Here is a 10,597-nt window from a genome sequence, read left to right as displayed (position 1 = left end):
CCATCCCATTTACACTCGCCCATGGGACTCTACCATTTCAACACCATCCGGATTCTGGGAAAAGATTAAGCAATTTTGCGTGTATTGTCAGGGAGGCTCATTGAATGATTCCAGGCTGTGGTTCTGAGGGCTACAGCTCCAGAGTTTCTGAATAGAGCATCAGTTTCCAAACAAACATGTAATGCAAACATTTGCCAACATCCAAACATTGGATTCACCAAACAAAGACTTGGAAAATTGACACATTTGTTTCAATCAAAGCAAATAAATGATAGGCTTGGGTTATTAGGATGCATACGCATTTTGTTTACATTTCCGGGAATTGCTTTCGACAAAAAAGCAGCCAGCAGGTGGAACTGCTTCCATTTAAACAGTTAGACTATTAGGATGAAACAGGCATTTCTAGAATATTTTCTTAGACCTCTGCGGTTTCAAAGAAGCTAGGTTGACAAAGGATTCAATCAGATGATCTGATTGGGTTGAGCCTCCTATTATGCACAAACTATGCTGTCTGAAATTATTCCCCTGTAGATCCCACCCAGCATCTCCGTGATTCTATTCTCAGCATTATTCTGTTTAAGAAATCCTGTACTCTGCAGTATCCGGAAATACTCGGTTTTGATGGTTGCAGGAACCATTACTCTTGGTTTTATCTGTGAAGTCCCGGGCATTAGCTTGTTTTTTTGTTTATTATTCCTCCCATGGCTGTAAAGATATTTTATTCCATTTCTTGAGGGAAACAAGTTTTAATTGCCAATTGACGAGGTATTCAACATGATAAGGTATCTAAACCCTGAGAGCTTCCTCTTTTCATTAAAATGTAGATCCAATTTCTTTTCCCTTAATGCCACATGCTGTTATTAAACTGAAATAACGGAAATAGTAAAAGCCAGATGTCACTTCGGTCTCAGGTTTGACGTGGGGCACAATTTCCTCTCCTCAAGTTTAATCTGCCGTTATTTACTAACCCCATCCTTTGGAAGAATGCACAATTTAAATGTAAATGCAATTTACATAGGGGAGCAGATAGATTTGCAGTTTCAATTGCCAATAACCATTTGCAAAGGGGGAAATCAACTAAAGCAAAGATCAGCAGCTGTCAGGCTGAAGTCTGCATCACTTGCCATTATCCTAGACTTTCCTCCTGAAGACACCTGCCTCTGAGCCTCAGCTAGGCGGGCAGAAGGAAGTGGAGAACCGAGGCATTTCCCCAGATATTTCAAACTGCATTTACTATTGACTAGGGGAGAAAAGAGGAAGTTTGGGTTTCAATGTGCAAATTCAATTGGCATCATCATTGGAGTCATTAACTGAGTCATCTCTTTCAACAAATATTTATTGATCATCTCCTGTAGGACAGACAACATGCTTGGCCTAAATTAGAAAATGGTAGAGGGGCACCTGGGTGGCTCCGTCAGCTGAGTGTCCGATTCTTGATTTCAGCTCAGGTCATGATCTCACGGTTGTGTGATCGAGCCCCGTGTTGGGCTCCGCGCTCAGTGTGGAGCCTGCTTAAGTCTCTCTCTCTCTCTCTCTCTCTCTCTCTCTCTCTGTCTGCCCCTCCCCTGCTCACTCTCAAAATAAATAAATAAATAAACAAACATTAAAAAAAGAGAAGCTGGTATAGGAGAATACAAAGATACAGCCCTTCATTTAAAGAGCTCATTGTCTCCTTCAAGAGAAACAAATGATTTCGAGAAAATAAGGTAATCTGTTAACAGAGTGCTCCTGTAAACCCACATTTGGAAGCCCTTAGGGTTGAAAGATTCATTTAGACTGAGACTTCCAGAATGATCAGTCGTTTGCCCTATAACAAGGGGGCTGAGGACAGCCTGTTCTAGGAGTATGGTGATAGAAGAGACAAGAGGAAAATGAGGGGGGGGGGGCAGTAGGGGAGCGGACGGGTCAGGGCCAGCTTCTGAGCCGTGCTGAGGAGTTAACCCTTCACCTCTAGGCACATTTGGAAGTTTGTAAGCAGGACTTGGCAAGATTACATTTGTTGGACGCTGGCTGTAGGGCTCTGTGTTTATGCATCCGATACGATTTAGGGTGGATTCGGAGTGGATGTGAGTTCATAGTGCAGAGTCTGGAGGCTATTCGAAGAATTGTTACAACAGTCCAGAAAAGAGAGGATTCAGACTTGGACCAGGCCAGTGTGGGGGAGGGCGGTAGAGGAAGTCACATGACTCATGAATGATTTAGGAGCTGGAAGAGCCAGGGCAGGGTGTCTCTTTGGATGTTTCGCCCCTTGACCTCACTCTTACGGGCACGAACTCCATCTCAATCTTTTGTCTCAGCCATGAGCCCACTTGGAGTTTGGTCTACACAGCACTGATGCTTTAATTATTCTGTATTCGTCTAGTCAGTGCTTGATTATCCACACTACTTGAAGGCAGCAGCATTGCAGACAACCCATAACTCTTCTATTTGGCTTCGGAATTAATTGCACCTTTTAGAGCAAATTTGCCTTCCTAATTAATCTTTCTTAGGCTAATATTAAAATTAACTAAGGGGTACCTGGGTGACTCAGTCGGTTAAGCGTTCAGCTTCGGCTCAGGTCACGATCTTACGGTTTGTGAGTTCAAGCCCCGCATCGGGCTCTGTGCTGTCAGCTGGGAGCCCGGAGCCTGCTCCGGATTCTGTGTCCCCCCCCCACCCCAAACACACACACCCTCTCTCTGCCCCTCCCCCGCTTGTGCTGTCTCCAAACAAAACATTAACAAAATTTTTAATGAAAAAAAAATCAAATGAACTAATATTCTCCAAGCCCAAAACAGCTGGGCAGGGGAAGGGGCGAGCAGGGCTGAACAGCAGGAGAAAGCCACTTCACCTTAAAATTCAGGGTGAATCATCCACAGGGGCCATGAGCTGGGTCTAGCTCATTGAGAGGTGGCCATATAACTAGAGACTTCAGGGGCGCCTGGGTGGCGCAGTCGGTTAAGCGTCCGACTTCAGCCAGGTCATGATCTCGCGGTCCGTGGGTTCGAGCCCCGCGTCAGGCTCTGGGCTGATGGCTCAGAGCCTGGAGCCTGTTTCCGATTCTGTGTCTCCCTCTCTCTCTGCCCCTCCCCCGTTCATGCTCTGTCTCTCTCTGTCCCAAAAATAAATAAACGTTAAAAAAAAAATAATTTAAAAAAAAAATAACTAGAGACTTCAGTGCTTTGGGGGTTCGGTTGCCAAGCACCTACTATGCACTGAGAACCTGGCTGAGCCTGAAGATGGGAAGATAAACACAGCGAAGTCTCTGTTATTAAGGAGCTGCCTGTTTAACGGGGACAACGGAGGAGTAAACAGATCGTTTAATCAAATGCAGTCAGGGCTCTGGCGGAAGCATCTTCTCAAGAGAATAAGGCATGAGCAAGGTTAATGGAGAAAAAACAAAAACAAAGTTGTATGAAACAAAGAGGGGTGGGGCGCCTGGGTGGCTCAGTCGGTTAAGCGTCCGACTTCAGCTCAGACTTCAGCTCAGGTCGTGATCTCGTGGTCCATGAGTTCGAGCCCCAAGTCGGGCTCTGTGCTGACAGCTCAGAGCCTGGAGCCTGTTTCAGATTCTGTGTCTCCCTCTCTCTGACCCTCCCCAGTTCATGCTCTGTCTCTCTCTGTCTCAAAAATAAATAAAGGTTAAAAAAAAAAATTTTTTTTTAAACATAGGGGGGGAAAAGTTGCCTAATTGCTGTTTTATAAACACACCAGCAAATACGCTTTTAATAAAATGTGTGCATGTAGTTTCTTCTTCCAGTAACTCAAGTTGGCGAATTATGGTGTGGTCTTCCCTAGTGATTAAAAAAAAAAAAAAAAAAAGTTTACTTCTTTTGAGAGAGGGAGGGAGGGGCAGAGAGAGAGGGAGACAGATAACCCCACATAGGCTCTGCACAGGGCTCGATCTCATGAACTGTGAGATCATGACCTGAACAGAAATCGAGATGCTTAACCCACTGAGCCACCCAGGCGTCCCTTCCCTAGTGATTTTTAATTGTAATATTTCAGCACCAAGATTCCCTCCAAGCTGCCATGGAGGGGTGGGGGCACAGAGCAGCCCCACTCAAGGGCAACCAGGACAACTCCACCCCTGCCTGCTTTACATGTTGAGCTCCTGTGAGGACTACCTTTAAAGGAAGAGAAAATGGCCCTAGACCCAACATAGGTCTAGCCTCTAGCCCTGTTACGAAGACAAAGCAAACCTTGGATACTGACAAATCATGATCCGGAGGGCTCCCTTCCTGGTGTCCTGTAAGTCCTGCCTACAGAGATTTATTGTGCATAAACCTGAAAGAAATAATCTGTGGGTGACAGAGGGATAACTGAAACGTGTTTTTTGTCCTCAAAGGGATCAAGTTCTAGGTGGAGAAACCAAAAACAGGCAAGGGAAAAGGTAAATCAAAGTTCATAATCGAATACCAACACAGTGGTACCCATGGGTGCCCCAGGAGTTCGGAAGCAGAAAAGAAAATCACCATTGGTTGGGGGGTGGTAGGTGTTCAGGGAAAGCTTCCTGGAGGAGGTGGAATTCAGAGTGCAAGCTAACGCGTAGGCAAGGTCTAGGTAGGCAGGAAGCATGAGGATGGGCATCCTAGGCGAAGACACATCGTGAACAAAGGAAAATGGAGAAGGAACGGAGTAGGCTGGCCACAGCAAAGGATTGCTTTGAGAAGTGGAAAGATACAGTTGAACCAGAGAGCCCTAAGATTTCATAGTAAGGTGTAGGCCCCCAGGACCCTTCTTCCTCCAGGATCCTCCCATTCTGGGGCCCGCTGATGCCAATAATGGGTTGCCCCTCGAGGCCGCTGACAGAGGGAGCTCAGTGATGACAGCAGGGCCATCAGGAAGACGAGCCTGACAGTGCAGGCCAAGATGCATTTTGGAAGAAGAGACACCCTCAGGGAGGGAGATGCTGTGGGTTCTTGGCCCTAGTCTCTCCATGAAATGGTCATGAACAGTAGTGAAGGGAAAGCACAGAGCCCTGGGAGTGCCAGAGTCCCAACCAGGAGCTCAGAGGCCACCAGAGGACCTTGAGAGGCAAATGCAGAGTGGTCAGGAGTGTGGACTCTCCGGTCAGACTGCCTCTGTGCCCCGGACCGGCCACTTACTATAAGCTCTGTTCCCCCGGGCCCTGGCTTTCACGTCGATAAAGTGGAAACATAATAATAGTACCTTCTTTACAGAATTATTGAGGACTGAATTAGTGCATCTCAAGTGCTTAAAACACTATTTTCACTGAGTGCCCACGGGTAAGTGCTCCAAAGTGTGAGTTGTAAGTAAAGCCCCGTTACTATGCCAAGGCATTAGGGTCCTATCCCAGGGCTCTTGGTGGGGAGGGGACACAGGTGTGACAGTGTCCCAACCTCATTCCACGTCCTAGCCCACCCATCCTCTGGAAGCCAGAGAAACGGCAAGCAACTTGTCCTCCTCTAAAGAACCATCAGGGATCTGCTCTTCCTCCAAGGAACGCTTGAGAGAGAGAGAGAGAGAACGAGAACGCACTGGAGGGGATGGGCTTACAGCGCAGGAGGGGGAGAGGGTTCATTCAGCACCAGGAACACTCACCAAGGAGCAGCCACAGTTAATAAAAGACAAGACAAACCAGGTGGAGAGGGCATGGTGGGAGATCCAGTCCTCTCCCTCAAACCCAGGAAAGGTCAATACCCGTGGCTTAAAGGAGGCTCTGCAGGAGTTTAGGACAGCACAGAAAGATAATCAAGGTGGAAGCAAAAGAAGAAAGAACAAGCAGGAACATAAAACGGAGCAAAGCACGAGGCTAAGGGAGAAGGGAGCCCTAATGGCCTGTATACACGTTTAATGTACTTGCAGGAGGATTTCTAATTTGACCTAGCTTTCCAGCAGCCACGCAAAAATTGTCCATTCCATACTCATAAAATAAAAACAAAATAACTGTCCCAGAGAATTCTATCTGTCCCTGGTACTAAGAAGCGTAGATGTTTCCTGGGGATCCTCTGAGTGTGCAGAGCAATGGGGTGACAGCTGCAGGGCGAGGCTGCAGGTTGGCGGGGGTAGGGGGCGCTCAGTGAAGGGTCCCGGGGGCACCAGGAGCTCTCAGCTTTATCCTGAGGACGGCGGGGGCCAATTTTTTTTTCCATAATTTTTAAACCCAATTAATTTTAAACAGTTTCCAGCAGAAGGAAATTATAAGCAAATATAAAGTGAAAATATAATGAAAGTCACACATACCCTTCACTCTGCTTCAATAGCTGTGAACGCTTTGCCTGTCACCAAAGGGCTTTGAGCAGGGGAGTGACATGATGACATTTATGTCTGAGAGAAATGCCTCCAGAAGCCTTGGAGAGAAAGACAGGAGTGGTGCAGGACTGGACATGGGTGTCATTAGGTTGAGGCTGCAGCGAACGTTCATTCATTCATTCGTTCATGCATGCATTCATTCATTCATCCAACAAATACTTCCTGAGTCCTAACACATGCCTGGCAGTGTTCTCAGTGCTGTGGATTTAAAGGTAAATAAAGTAACGGGGTTCCTGCCCTCCTAGAGCTTATGTCCTAGGAGGAGAAAGCAGACAAGCAAGTGAAGCGAACAAGAAAATTTGGGAGTGTGACAATGAGACAGACTGATGTGACAGAGAAGGTCTTGGGGGGGCGGGGGACTAATTCAGCCTGGGTGGTCAGGGAGGGTCAGGCTTGCGTTCCCGCAACAGGAAAGCCAGCTGGCTGCAAGAGTGGGGGAGAGAGGAGACCAGAGGGACAGGGCGAGAAGGGGTGATGGCTTGGACTGAGGTGGTGGCAGTGGAGGTACAGAGAAGTGCATTTGGGGGGACAGTTAGGAGGGAGAGCCAACAGGACTTGGCGATGGATCGAATGCAGGGGCGTCAGGAATCACTCTCTGGCTCGAATTGAAGGATGATTCCTGGCTCCAATATGTAGGCAGACAAGGGTGCCCTTTACTGAGACAGAGAAGAGGGGTAATGGGCAGAGCTCGGATCCCCAGGGGACCCCCTCACAGCCTTTCAAAGTGAGGGCCTGACAAAGCGAAGCCACTTCTATCACCAGCTCCAGTCAAGAGATCGATTATCCATGGAGCTTCTGGATCAGACGGTTGCCTCAGGAAATTCCAAGGGATCACCGCCATCACCCCTAACCCCCCAAAGCTGGTAGTAAGCCACCGCCACTTCCGATCACGTAGAGAGTATGGAAGGATGCTTGCCTGGGCAGTGGACAAGGTGATGGAGATACCACAGCCTCTGGGGGAGGGTGGGAACATTGAACTGAACCAGAGGACTATGGTCTCCATGGTGATGTTTCTATCATGATAGCAGGGGTCCTGTGAAGCCACGTCTGTGTCTCACGCCATTTTGGGGCTGGGCTGATCTCAATGCCCCCCATCTCAGGCGGTTACGAGGGCTGAGATTCAAAAGGAGCAGGGTTTTGCTGCTTTTGGAATATGCAGGACTACGCAGGTCTGGCTACAGGGAAGCCTAGCATTAGAATTTCAATCCTGTGACTTTTGCATGGTGCACAGATTAGAAGGGACACAAAAGGTGGCCTGTGAAGACAGTCGGGGCAGGGAGGAGAAAGATGTCCCCCAATGCAATCTAGACAGGAGACCACAGTGGCTAGGCGGGTGTCTGTTTCTGGAAATGACTCCTCCAACTCTCCTTCGCCCCATTTTTAGCTATTATCAGTCCTTGCAACACCTTGCCCTAGAAGGGCATTTTTTTTTCAGCTGTCTATTTTTGGGGGGAGGGCAGGGACGGGCATTCGGAGTCATTGTCTGGGAATGAATCCTGGACAGCAGGAGGTTGCTGCTCTCACTCCTCGTCCCCATCACCCCGTCATCTGTCACCCAGCGAGGGCCGCAGGCAGCCGGGCTGCGGACTGCCTAATGAAGACAGAGAGGTGGTTCCGGCTGTGCACAGGTGCCGCTTCCCCATTACCAGAGGTGACATTCCGAAACACTCCTCATTACAGAGCAGACATTGGACAGGGCTGGGACACATATTGATGGCAGCAGGGCCAGCCAGCGTCTGTCTCAAATCCCACTGCCCCTGAGAGAGCAAGCGAGAGAGCCAGAAAGAGGCGTCATGAGTGTCAAAAGCACAGGCCCCTCACTTTGCAGAGAGAAATTCATTCTTGCGCGCATTTAGGGCTAAGTCATTCTCGCCCGCACACCCAAGGGTCCCTATCTTCAGGCACCCCCAGCGCCGGCCAGCTCCTGAAGAACCTCCAGCTCCTTGCGTCCTGGGAAAGGCTGGTGGTGTGAATGGCTGTGGGTGGGTGGGGGCTGGTCCTCGGAATCAGACCTGGATCTGGAATGGGGCCCACGATGTAGCTAGGGGCGATGCAGGCAGGCCAAGGAGAAGAACTTGCAGACTGAGGGCGATCGGGGAGGGCGCAGGGGGAGACCCACAGTCGTGGCGCCTCCTGTGCAGCAGACAGTAAGTGGACAGATCTCCAGCTGGGCTGGGCTGGGCTGGGCCGCGCGTTCCCCTTCGGGGACGGCCGGGAACTGCACACGCGGCCCGCGCCGACGGCTCCCGCTGGCGCCGTAGCCGCGAGCGAAGTGGCTGACGCCGGCGGGGGGGGGGGGGGGGCGGGGGCTCGCCGCGGCCCGGACACCCCCGCCCGCCGCTGTGCGCACGCGCGCTCGGCCCGGCCGCCCCCGCCCGCTTCTAAACCCGCAGCAGACGGAACTCGACTTAAAAATAACTATTTTGACAGTTCAGATGTAAATATGTGAACGACGCGTGGGGCTGTTTTTCCTTCACACTTCCCCTCACCCCCTCGCTCCCTACCCCAGCCTCTACTCGGCTGAGGCTGAGATGATGGGAGAGCGCCGCCTGCAGGACGCGCCCCAAAATGTAGCGGAGGGCGGGGCGGCGGTGGAAAGTGACCGGGTCCGAGAGCACTAGGCCCCTTGCGGGGGAGGCGGGGGGGGGGGGGGGGGGGGGGGGGGGGGGGGAGAAGGAGGGAGGGGGAGGAGAAGGAAGAATCAGATGTTGGAAGATCCCCAGCTCGCTTTCGCCACGCCCCACGACACTGCATTTAGAGGCATCCGTATCTATTTCTCGTCTGTTACCGGAGAGAGGAGAAGTTATCTAGGATACAAGTGAGCTAATGTAATAATTCCTGACCTCACCATACGCGTCTTCAATTCAACTTGAATTGTGTTTACTGAATCTCTATCGTGTTTACCGACTCTCTGGCTCTATCCGGTACCGACACTGTGCCGGACGCAGGGGACGATGTGAGATATGCAAAACTTTTTGCCATCTGTAACTCTTGTTTCAGGTGACCCTTTGGGTTAACTCGTACCCCTGCTTGGCGCTGGGCCCTGAGCTAAGGAAGCGCTTCAGCACATGCTGTCCTATGGATCCTCACAAAAACTTGTGGGATGGGCGTTATTATCTGCATTTGACATATGCCAAACAGAGGTTTGGGGAGATTGAGTTCTCCAGGCTACCACAGCTAGGGAAGAGAATTGAAATCAGAATGCGAGTCTGGTGCTGTTTCCCCCAGAGCCAATTGAGAGGAAGGGAGGTAGAGGTCCACCCATCCTACAAGCAGGGAAACCGAGGTCCAGACAGACAAAGACGCGTGTCTGTCTTACCACCAACAAGCACCTTAGCTGGAGCAGAGCCAGGACAAAAACACAGGAGCTTTAGGATTGCCAGCCCAGGTTTTTGCCAGAGGTTTTCTGACTGTCTCCTTGGAAGGAGGGTAGAGGAAAAGGTAGTTGGAAAGAGAAAGGAAGGAGAAGGGAAAAGGAGGGAGGAGGTCTGGAGCATAAGCAGGCATAGGCGTACGTAGCTTGGCTGGGCAGAGCCGTGAGATAGGGGCAGTTCCTTGTCAGACCTCCCAGCTACACCTTTCTTTGTTCCCTTTTTCCCCACCAGGTCGTCCCCAGCCTGATGTACCAGTGATGCTGTGGGGCAAATGCCTGATGACTGCCCAGTCCTTGCCTCCCTCCTGGATTACAAACCCTAGGGGATCAAAGCCTAAAGCAAAAGAGAGGAAGCACTGATGAAATTTCAGGTATCGGACTCTTGGGGAGGAGAGGCATTTGGGAGCAATGGGGCTTGCCTGCAACAGAAGGGGCTACGTATAGCTTCTGCTTGCAAGGTCGTGGCTGCCTCTGGCTGTGCATATGACTACGGGCAGATGTCTGTAGCTGTTGGCAAGGAGAGAAGGGTCCCTGGGATCTGTGCTTTGAACGATTTTTTCCTCTTCATCCTTCAAGGCTCAGCTGAAATTCGCCTCCTCTGTGAAGCCTTCCCTGATCCCTCCCCACTTTCCAAACAGCTCCACTCTCTCAGGTCCCTGCAGCCTTAAAGCACTTTGCTACACTCTTCCTAAGGTTTCTTGCATCCCTCAAGCCTTGGCATGTTGCTTTTTATTAAATTGTGAATTCCTCAAGGAGCAGAGCAATGTCTGATGTCCCTGTTTCTCCTGCAGCTCCTCCCACGGGACTTTGCACTGAGTCAGGACTCGATCTTGATTGAAAGGCTTGAGTTGACAGCAGTACAGGGCACACTCTCTCCACACAAGGAGGTAAGGACCGGTGCTGACAGCAGAAGGGGCAGGGACAGACGTCCCTGCCGACTCCTGAAGGCTGAAAGGTGTGGGGCACTTG

This window comes from Leopardus geoffroyi, chromosome C3 (assembly GCF_018350155.1).
Source record: "Leopardus geoffroyi isolate Oge1 chromosome C3, O.geoffroyi_Oge1_pat1.0, whole genome shotgun sequence".
NCBI classification, from domain to species: Eukaryota; Metazoa; Chordata; class Mammalia; order Carnivora; family Felidae; genus Leopardus; species Leopardus geoffroyi.
This window is presented reverse-complemented; position numbering follows the sequence as displayed.